This window comes from Lepus europaeus, chromosome 2 (assembly GCF_033115175.1).
Source record: "Lepus europaeus isolate LE1 chromosome 2, mLepTim1.pri, whole genome shotgun sequence".
NCBI lineage: Eukaryota > Metazoa > Chordata > Mammalia > Lagomorpha > Leporidae > Lepus > Lepus europaeus.
Genome location: NC_084828.1, coordinates 150,807,324 through 150,818,982, shown reverse-complemented (window position 1 = coordinate 150,818,982; position 11,659 = coordinate 150,807,324).

The following is an 11,659-nucleotide window of genomic DNA, read 5'->3' as shown; positions in this document are numbered from 1 at the left end:
TGTAGAACACTCTGTCTTAACAGAAAGTTGTTGCTTTTTTTTCTGAACAAATGAATTTGTGCAACAACTGTTAGTTGAGTATCAGTTATGTTCCAGGCACTAGAGAGAACACGGCAAACCAAAGGATTCCTCTTGGCACTTGGTTTCTAGCTAGAGGTGAGCGCATAGGAGAGAGTAGCTCTGATGAGTGTGACATGGCATGTTAAGTGACAGGGGCAGGGTAAAAGGACAGCCAGAGCAGGGGGAGGGGGACTGGGTGTGCTGGGAGGAGGAGGAGGGGTGGCAATTTTAAATAGGGTGCCCGGGTGGACATCCCTGAGAGGGAGACATTGGAGCAAAGTCTAGAGGGAAGGGAGAAGAGTAGGCCCTGGAGACATGGAGCACTCCTGGCACAGGAAGCAGCAGGTGCAAAGGCCCTGCATGGGAAGTGTGTCTGCCTTGTTGGTTAGAAGAATAGCAAGTAGGCCAAGGTGATCAGAGTATAATGAGAGAGGGAGAGACAGATAAATCAGAGAGAAAAACAGGGTGTTAGGTCATATAGCATCTTGTATCCCATGTCGTCCTTTTCCTCTGAGTGAAACAGGGAGCCACTGGAAGGCTCTGAGCTGGGCTGACTTGGAATTTAAAAGGATTTCCTCAGATGCACGTTGAGAACAGACTTCCAGGAGAAAGATCAGGAGCAGGGACACCATGGAGGCTGCTGCAGCCAGCAGGCCAGAGAAGGGGATGGCAGCTGGGCCAAGCGGCGTGCAGAGGCCATGGAATAGCTGGCCCGTTGCTAACACCTATCTTGGAAGGTGGAGTCCACCAGATTTCCTGGCGTTGGATGAGGGGTATGTGTGCAACTCTGTGGTTTTTAGTCTCTGCAAATGCAAGGCTGTTGTACTGCAAGGGAAACAAGGTGGAGTGCAGGCAAAAACTGCTCCAGGTGTTGAGCATCTATAAAAACTGAAGCCTTGGTCTTAACCCATCTCAGTCATTGCAACAAATGCACAGGGTTCAGAGGGAGAACACCACGGGGCGTGCCTGGCCGTCAGGTTAGGCAGGTGGCATCCGAGCTGGGTTTTGAAAGATGAATAGCAGTCTGCCAGGTGTGTGAGTACATGTGGATGTGTGTCCAGGTGCGCATGTCCCAGGACCCAGGAGCGGTGTTCAGCCTTCTAGGGAAAGGGACGTGAATAAACAGCATTTTCCAAATCTGCAAGTTCTGAATGAACTTGGCAAAACACACCGTCTTCTGATTATGTGACCTCCAAAGTTTTCTAGGCTGGACAGTGCACTTGCAGCCTTTGTTTATCTTGCTGCCTTGGGCAGGTTTTTTTTTTTTTTTTTGATTTGTTTTTAAAAATTTTTATACACGACTTAAGATATTGAAAAGTGATACAAACAGAAGTTCAATGTCACTCAGTTACTTTAAGCCGAGATCCTGGAGATGAAAGTCGAAGAGTCATGTTAAAGGCAGAGACAGCTCATGTTAAAGAGCTTATTTCAGCCAACCGACCGTACTCCTGCCTGCCTGGCGTCAGGCCTGGGCTCTGGATCTTTCAGCTTAGGGCTGCTCTCTCCTGCTGCTGTATGAAGCCCGTTACAATCCCAAACCTCACTTTCATCACAGGAGGATTATTTCCTAGATATCATGAAGCAAAAATGTGGCCAGCCCTTTGACTCAAGCAAAAACATTTCTCTTAAAATAATATTGAGGGTTGGTTCTGTCAATGTGAAAAGTCTGATTTTGGGGGAAATATTTATTTGGAAGGCATATTAACAGTGGGAAAGGGAGAGAGGGAGGGAGGGTGAGAGAGAGGGAGAGAAAAAGAGAGGGAGAGAGGGAGAGTGGGAGAGAGGAAGAAAGAGAGAGAGAGGGAGAGAGAGGGAGAGAAGGAGAGAGAGGGAGAGAGGGAAAGAGAGGGAGAGAGGGAGAAAAGGAGAGAGAGGGAGGGAGAAAGAGAGAGAAACATATCTTCTATCCACTGGTTCATTTCCCAAATGGTTGCCACAGCTGGGGCGGGGCCAGACTAAAGCCAGGTGCCAGGAACTCCATCCTTGTTTCCCACATGGGTAGCAAGGGTCCAAGTGCTTGGGCCACCTTCTGCTGCCTTCTCAGGTGCATTAGCAGGAAGCCAGATTGGAAGTGGAGCAGCTGGGACTCGAACTGGCGCTCTGATAAGGGATGTGAGTGTCACAAGTAATGGCTTAACTCATTGTGCCACAGCACCCACTTCTAAAAGACTGAGTTTGGAGGATTTATATTCTGTAGATTGTTGCTTGATAAAGGCAATGGTCACATCTCCAATTTTGTAGCTTTTGACCACTGTTAGTTGGTGCTGTCCTCACATTCTCCTCCATGTGGTGGTGGCAAGGCCCATTGCCTCTATTTTATGGTGGACAGAGCAGAGACTTGGAGAGTTTAAGAATCTCACAGGAAGCCGCTTGATAGGAACGTGGCAGGGGTGGCGCTTGGGCCAGAAAATTCAAAGCCAAGTTCTGTGCTATGTTTACTGCACCACACTACACATTCTCTCCGGAGTCAGAGCAGCCTTCTTAAAGAACATAAAGGAAGCCCAGGACTGTGGATAGGACGCCTGGCGAGAACATTGCGGTGGTCATCCGGGGCCATCAAGCCTTGTCTCTGCTAGGGTCAAGACCTAGAATTTCCAAGTGTTTCTGGTTACAGGAAGTGCCTGGGTGCCCTGACCAGCTCAGGGCCTTGGAGAAATCGGACCTGCTTGGCAGATTGTAGGAAGCTTCCCGAATGGACACACCCCAGAAAGGGAGCCCAGCTTGTGAACTGCTGTGCGGGGATGGAATTTATAAGCCCAACATAAGCTGGAAGAATTTGCATGCTCTCTTTTCCTTGGATTAAACCACTCAGTAGTGTTTATTCAGTTGCTTATATAATCATCATGAAAGCAAAAACTAGCTGCTTTCCATGTATCCAGATATCCAGATATCCATGTATCCATGTATCCTTGTATCCAGATATCCTTCGAAGATAACTGGGACTGAGGCTGTCCACGGTCCAGTGAGGGAGACAAAGCAGCAAGCAGGTCATTACCATGCTCTATTTTTGGGGAAAAGGTTAGGGAATATTGGCATTATTCTTTGTATAGTTGGTAGCATTTGGCTCGGAAGCCATCTGGTCCTGGGCTCTTATTGGTAGGGAGATTGTTAAGAACTTCTTCACTCTCTTGCTTGTTGTTGTTATTTGTTAGTGTATCTCTTCCTGACTTGGTCCTGGTAGGTTACACTCTTCTAGGAAGTAATCCCTTTCCTCTAGGTTGAGGGGCTTCCTCATGGTACTGGGTTTGACACAGGCCACAGGCAGCCACAGCAGGGCTCAGGTGCTCAGCGTGGTGATGGGGCTGCAGTCCTGAGCTCAGTGTCTTGGTGAACTGCTGTGGCACCTGGCACGGGGGTGCAGGTTCACTTTCTGGGACATGGTTGGACACAGCTCTCCCTCCCAGCTGAGGACCGTGACTCTGAGATACTCCCCAGGAGGCTGGGCTTAGGGAGCAGGGATGCAGGTGCGACTCTGATTCTGGGATTCTTGATGTTGCATTGGCACAGACCTGGGAGTCATGGCACAGTTGTAATGCAGGCCCTAGAGCCAACAGGGCAGAGGCTAACTTAGGCACCAGGAGAAGGGGTGTTATGTAGTGCTGGCTCTAGGCCTTGGAGGGATGGGACAAAGCAGTGGCCAGGGCTCTGTGGCCAGGTGCAGCAGCAGTAAGGACCCAGGGATGGCAGAGCACAGCTGGTGCTTGGGCCCAGGCATTGGGGAGCAGAGCGATGATGGACCCATTCTCCAGGGTGGTGGTTGCCATAGCAGCCCAGGCTCCAGAGCGCTGGCCCAGATCTAGGGAGGTAGGATATTGTGGCTGCTGAGCCAGTGGCACAAGCTCAACCAAAGCTTCATTTTCCTGGTGTCAAGGCACCTTATCAGCTCCGGCTGCTCTACTGCCAAGGTGTGTGGAGGCTATGGCTGCTCTGCTGGACAACTCTGGGTCTCAGAGGGGTCAGGTGCTACATGGGAGCTGGAGTACTATGGTCAGGGCTGCTCCCCTGGGCAGAGCTCCTATTCAGAGGGAGGAGGCACCTGGTTGGAGGGTGGGGGCCTGCTGGCTCAGGTGCAGTTTCTAGGCTGGGCTGCAGTGCCTGTTTCTCAGAGGGCAGGGTAGGCTTGGGTACTGGGCATACAACTGCTCCCAGGCACCAGGGCAGTGGGTTGAAGGCACGGCTGCTTCACTGGGCCTAGGCTGTGCGTGTGGGGCTCAGCAGTGATTGAGCTGAGATAGGTGGAGTGTGTCTCAGGCAGCTGGTTCACCGGGAGTGCGGAGTTGAGTAGCTCAGTGGGGAAGCGGTGCCCTGCTGTGTGTGCACATGCATGGTGCAATGATGGCAGAGGCTTGGGATGGAGGGATGCAGGGGCTACAGGTCCCCTGGAGCAGGTCCACTCCTGCAGTGGCTCTGGTTACAAGATGGTTCAGTGCGGAAGCAGCCTGGGCCGTGGCAGTGCAATGCTAAAGGCTCCTTCTCTGGAGCAGGGCAGTTACATGAGCTCCAGGCAGCTCCCAAAGCCAGGCTCATGGCCTGGGAGGACCGCAGGATCCTGGAACAGTGGCACCTGCAGTGGTGACGGGGGCCACAGGGAGACGTGCCTCTGGTTCCAAGCTGACCCCGACTGGTGGGGTGGGGTTCGCAGAAGGTGCCAACTCTGGGGGCCATCCCGAGTTTGTTTCACAAGGTTTCTGCCACCCACCCTGTGCTCCAGCATTGCCTTTTTAGTTACTCTGGTCACGGTGTAGTTCTGTATTCATTGTTTTGGTCTTTTTCTGTTGGGAGGGTTAGCGTTTGGCACCTCTAGTTGCTCATCTAGTTGACATCATTCTCAGCAGGTGTGTAATTGATGTATGAACTAAGCATCTTGGGAAACTAGATCAGTCAGGATATGAAGAGAGCCTGGGATAGTTAGAAACTGCCCAGCAGCTGAAATCCTGCTTTATTTCAAAATTTTAAACTCCTTACAAATGAATTGTATGCTGGTCTCCTACACGCCACAGCTCATAGGAGTGTCATGGCTGCCAACATCTTTTTGCTGCATTGCAGAGAGCTTAGCATAGTGATTCTTATCCCTACCTGGGAGAGAACTCCAAGGTCTGTATCTTACTATTAGCTTTTTTTTTTTGGAGGGGGGGAGGGTCCTAATGACACATTTAGTTGTCATTAAAATGTTTGACACAGCTTCTCTCAAATATTTTACAACAAAATTGTATGTCTATTCAAGCTGTTTTAAGATTTGCAAGTAGGCAGATATTAGTGTTTATGCAATGGTTAAGGGCTAGACTGTAGTTTTTGACTGTCAGACACGCTATGTGGATTCTCACACGATGTGTACAGGAGAACCTGATCTTGGCCCCAGCTGAGGTTGCCCTCTGCAGCTTCCTGCCCAGATGTGGGATGCTGCAAGACTATCTTATGAAAAAGCTTACAATTCCCTGCTAAAGTGACCCAGAAAACAGAAAAAAGGAGAGAGGACAAAGCTCTCTGGATTTCAAAGAATAAATTATAATGTGGAAGAAAAAATTTAAAAATGTATGAAATTAACTTTGTACGTTTGCATTGCATTTTTCATCCAAGTATGTTGAAGCTTCTGATCGCAGCTCTCTCTCCCTCCCTCCCTCCCTCCCTCTCTCTCTCTCTGTATATATATATATATATATATATATATATATATATGTAAAACTTTGCAATTATTAATTCCTTTCCTCACTTCCTTCCTCCTAGACACTTGATTTTCTCCATGTGCCATTACAGGCAGGTGGAACAGACATCTTCCTGGGTGGGAACCCTCATGTGTTAAGTGAATAGAAGAATGGTTTTCAAGGTGTGGTTCCTTGGACCAGCTCAGCATCCATGGTCTTGGGCCCTGGCCCAGCCTTGCTGGATTAGGAACTCTGCAGAGGGATTCCTGATGCAATGCTCAGGCTTCAAAGCCACCAGCACACAATGTTTAGAGACAGACTCTTGGCATTTTAGAGTTGAGGGGTCCACAGAACAACACCTTGAAAGAAGCTGGTATATAAAGCACTGCTGATTAAAAAAAGTTTTTTAAAAAGATTTGTTTATTTATTGGAAAGGCAGAATTACAGGAGGCAGCAAGGGGAGGGAGAAGAGAGAGGGAGAGAGAGAGAGCGAGTGCTTCTATCCCCTGGTTTACTACCCATATGGCTACAACAGGCAAGGCTGGGCCAGGTCAAAGCCAGGAGCCAGGAGCTTCATCCTGGTCTCTCACATGGGTGCAGGGGCCCAAGCACCTGGGCCATCTTCTGCTGCTTCCCCAGGTGCATTAGCAGGGAGAGAGACTGGAAGAGGAGAGGCTGGGACTTGAACCAGTGCCTATGATACGAGATGCCAGTGTTGCAAGCAGCAGCTTATCCCACTGCACCAAAATGCCTGCCCCAGGTCTTTCTTAATAAGAAGGACCCTCTCTTATGTGGCTGCAACAGAACGACCCAAGTGAGGAAATCCAACACTGACACAATATTCTTATGTAATATTCAGTCCGTATTACAATTTCACCCACTGTCCTACTTCATGGCCACTATAGCATGTTTTCTTTTCCAACCAAGAATCATGATTCCCTAGCTCTGTCGTGCCTCTTCAGATTTCTCCAATCTGAATCATTTGCTTTGCTTTGCTTTTTTTTTGGTGGGGGGAGGGGTGTTAGGGGTCTTTCATGACATTAATTTTTTAAAATTTATTTATTTATTTGAGAGGCATAATTACAGAGAGAGGGATATATATATCCTATAGATATATAGATATGTAGATATTTATATCTATCTATATATCTCTGTCTCTATCTTTATATCTATATACTATATATCTATATCTATCAATCTATCTAATCTATCTATCTATCTAGAGAGAGAGAGACAGAGACACACAGAGAGAAACAGAGAGAGAGAGAGAGAGAGAAAGTCTTCCATCCACTGGTTCACTCCCCAAATGGCCCAAACTTCTGGGGCTAGACCAGGCTGAAGCCAGGAGCCAGGAGCTTCTTCTGGGTCTCCCATGTGGGTGGAGGGGCCCAAGGACTTGGGCCATCTTCTACTGCTTTCCCAGGCCATAGCAGAGAGCTGGATGGGAAGTGGAGCAGCTGGGACTAGAACCGGTGCCCATATGGGATGCCAGTGTCACAGGTAAGGCTTAGCCTACTATGCCACAGTGCTGGCCCCAACATCAGTGTTTCTGAACACCACAAGTCACCTGCTTTTTTAGAGTCCTTGAGTTTTGGTTTATATGATTGATTCCTCATTATTAAATGTGGATCATGGATTTTGGGGGAAAAATACTATGAAGGTGACGTGGAGTTTTCTCAGGTGTAACGCTAGGAGGTACATGGTATTGACTTATCCTGTTATTATTGATGCAAATTTTGATCACTTGGTTGTGTCCACCAAGTTTCTCCAATATAAAGGGAATTTTTAAAAATTTGCCCTCTGTAATTTTTAAGTAATTTTTTAGGAGTAAGTTTGAGGCTGTGTTAACATCTGTTCACCAACAAACTTTACCTAGGGATCTGATGATTGTTTTCCGAATCCATTGTTACTACAGTGGTTGCAGAGGAAGTTTTTAATCGAATAAATGAATCTTAAGGAATAGATCCTTTTTGGGCCAGCGCTGTGGTGTAGCAGGTAAAGCCTCTGCCTGCAGTGCTGTCATGCCATATGGGCACCAGTCTGAGACCTGGCTGCTCCACTTCCAATCCAGCTCTCTGCTATGGCCTGGGAAAGCAGTAGAAGATGGCCCAAGTCCTTGGGCCTCTGCACTTATGTGGGAGACCCGGAAGAAGCTCCTGGCTCCTGGCTTCAGATCAGCACAGCTCTGGGCTTTTTGGGCCATTTGGGGAGTGAACCACTGGATGGAAGACCAACCTTCTCTCTCTCTCTCTCTCTCTCTCTCTCTCTCTGCCTCTCCTTTTCTCTCTGTGTAACTCTGACTTTCAAATAAATAAATAAATCTTTTTTTTTAAAAAAAAAAGGAAATAGATCCTTTTAAGTGAGTTCACTATACCAGGAGATAAATCTCTCTCTATCCTAGAACTATTTGATTTGATTCCTGAAAGAAGAGGGGTTCTATGCTCTCCCTAATTACATTTCATTAAGTGACTTTATTTCTTCCATTATAAGCCCTTCATATTCAAATGCAAAACCCTTCAGCAGCTTAAGTCGTATGTAAACATCTTCCTGAAGTAGTGCAGAGCACATGGACATTACACCCTTAATCTCTAGGCGTTTATTCTTTGTTGATAAGACCATGCGGATGCGCAGCTGTAAGACGTTTATAACCTTTTGACTTTCCTACTAGGTTTCCATAAACAGCTCTGGTGCTTCATTTACAATGAGCTGAAAGGGCTTATCGTTTTTCCCAACTAAATGCATTAATCATAAAAATTAGGATATAGTGGAATATGAAAATGTAGATACCTTACTTAAAGGTTCTACTTACTTAAAATTTATTTATTTGTTTATTTATTCACAAGGCAGAGAGAGCAAGAGTGCATGTGCACATGTGAGAGAGAGAGAGAGAGCGAGAGCGAGCGAGTGAGAGCGTGCATCTATCTGCTGATTCACTTCTCAAATGGTCACAACAGCTTTGGATGGGAGGCCAAAGCTGGGAGCCAGGTCTCCCATATGGTTCACAGGGACCCAGTAGCTTGTGCCATCATCTCTGGCTCACAGTGTGCACATTAGCAGAAAGCTGGGATCTGGAATGGAGCCAGGGCTTGAATCCAGGCACTGTGAGAGGGGCGCAGGCATTCCAAGCAGCCGCATAGCCGCCAGGCCAGATATCCAGCCCAGAGGATTTCATTTGTAATCTGACTTTATTAACCCAAGCATTTCAAAAATTGTAGTATCTTATGTAATAATCACAATAATATTGATGTGTGGATTAATTTTGGATCATTCTTTGCACTTTCAAATTCTTTATACTCATATGACCCTAAACCACTAAAACAATCTGTTTTTGAGATTCATGCATTCATTTGTTTACCCTCGAATGAAAGTTTATTATGGGATAGGATATTTAAAGTCTTTTTTTTTTACAGGCAAAATTAGTGAGAGAGAGAGAGAGAAAGAGAGAGAGACAGAGAAAGGTCTTCCTTCCATTGGTTCATCCTGCAAATGGCCAATACAGCCAGCGCGCTGTGGCCGGCACGCTGCGCCAATCTGAAGCCAGGAGCCAGGTGCTTCCTCCTGGTCTCCCACGTGGGTGCAGTGCCCAAGCACTTGGGCCATCCTCCACTGCACTCTCGGGCCACAGCAGAGAGCTGGACTGGAAGAGGAGCAACCGGGACAGAATCTGGCACCCCAACTGGGACTAGAACCCAGGATGCCGGCGCTGCAGGTGGAGGATTAGCCTAGTGAGCCGCCGTGCTGGCCAGATATTTAAAGTCTTAAAGTATATCCTCTTGGACTTCTTCTTTGTCTCCTGGAGAAGGCATTCCTGGGGAATTGATGTAGAAACTGAGGTACAGAAAAATGCAGTTATATCACATCTATTGGAAAATCATGTTACCATTTGTAACACAGGATGTATACAATGTTTGTAATACAGAAGAGTAGGCGCCTCAAGTCGGCAGTGCACCTGGTGGAGTCATCACACAAGCCAAGAAAGGTAAGGTGGCTTGCTCAGGTGCACAGAGCACATGGCCTGTGGGCTTCCTTTGAGTTCCAGACTTCTTGCAGTCTTTTCTGCTGGTGTAAGTAATAAAACAGGTGCAATTATCTTGTATCCTTATCTCGTAAGGAGCAAATTGAGCCTGAGCAGTTGAGATGCCAGAGTTCACACTTCTGGAGAGAAGAACTCATTTGTTGGAAGTCTGCTCTTTGCATTGCAAAGGCTATTCCTACACAAACTTCCACTCCAAGGACCCAAGTTAGAAAGTAAATTGGGGGCTGGCGCTGTGGGTCACTTGGTTAATCCTCCACCTGTGGTGCTGGCATCCCATATGGGTGTCGGATTCTGTCCCAGTTGCTCCTCTTCCAGTTCAGCTCTCTGCTGTGGCCCGGGAAGGCAGTGGAGGATGGCCCAGGTGCTTGGGCCCCTGCACCCTCATGGGAGATCAGGAGGAAGCACTTGGCTCCTGGCTTCAGATAGGCAAAGCACTGGCCGTAGCGGCCATGGGGGGGGGTGTGTGTGAACCAATGGAAGGAAGACCTTTCTCTCTGTCTCTCTCTCTCTCACTAACTCTACCTGTAAAAAAAAAAGTTAATTGTACGCCATAGAGATTCTTGCATGAGCTTTTTGATATGTTTGAAAAATGTGCTTCACAGTTTACTGAATTTCTTATTGTTGCCAGCATGTAAATGTTTCTCTCCCTAAGTACATTGTTCAATTCCCTGTACACAAAAGCAAGGTTTGTAATTCCATTCTCTGTAGCATCTAACACAGTATTTTGTATACAAAGGCTGCTCTTTGAAGAATGCATTCCAGATAAGTGACCTGAGACCCTAACTCCCATTTTACTTGGGGCAGATTTTTCTTAGGTCTTCCTTTGGTGTAAAGTGGACTCAGGAGTTGAAAGGCAGTCTGCACCGGAAGGGTCTCGTTGAGGAGTTCGGAGTAGATGCTGGAGGTGCAGCCAGGTGCTGACCCTTGAGTCAGGTCACCTGGGCGGGCGCTGGTCCGTATAGCCCATGGTTAAGTAGCCCTGGTTTACTGTTTAACCTTTCTTGCACCCAATTTCTCCACTTCCATCAACAAAATGTGCAAGTAAGGGCTACTCTGCTGGTTTCTCCCAGCTAGGGGAGAGCAGTAATCAATTAGAAATGAAAATTAAATCAAGTGAATTAATTAAATCCAACAGTATGAATCAAATTACACAAAACAAAATAACTGATGAATACACAAGTGAGGATTAGTGTTCCTCTCTACCTTGAACTTCAAACTAGGGGAAAGTCTTTTGAGCTTTTACATATTGGGGCTCAAAGAAGATTGATTTTATTTAACAAATGTCAAAAGTGGGCTGGCTGCAGGCACAGGTGAAGTATTTTACAGTGATAACTCAGTCTTTTTTTTTTAAAGATTGTTTTTATTTATTTGAAAGTCAGAGTTACACAGAGAGGCAAAGAGAAAGTGAGAGAGAGAGAGAGAGAGAGAGAGAGAGAGGTCTTCCATCTGCTGATTCACTCCTCAATTGGCCGCATTGGTCGGAGTTGTGCTGATCCATAGCCAGGAGCCAGGAGCTTCTTCCAGGTCTCCCACGTGGGTGCAGGGGCCCAAGGACTTGGGCCATCTTCTACTGCTTTCCCAGGCCATAGCAGAGAGCTGGATAGGAAGTGGAGCAGCTGGGACTAGAACCAGCACCATATGGGATGCTGGCACTGCAAGTGGTGACTTTACCCGCTATACCACATTTCCAGCCCCCAATAACTCAGGCTTGAAGACAACACTATGAGGTGTAGGTGCTGCTACTGCTCCCACTCTACAACTGGGGAAACCGGTGTGCAGACAGGGTGAAGCGACTGCCCCAGAACACTGTTACCAAGGGGTAGATGTGAGATTCAGACCCAGTTAGCCCATCTCCAAGAATCCTTGCTTCTAACCCCACTACACTTTGCTAAGGACGGCAGTGAGATTGGTTGGCTAAGAA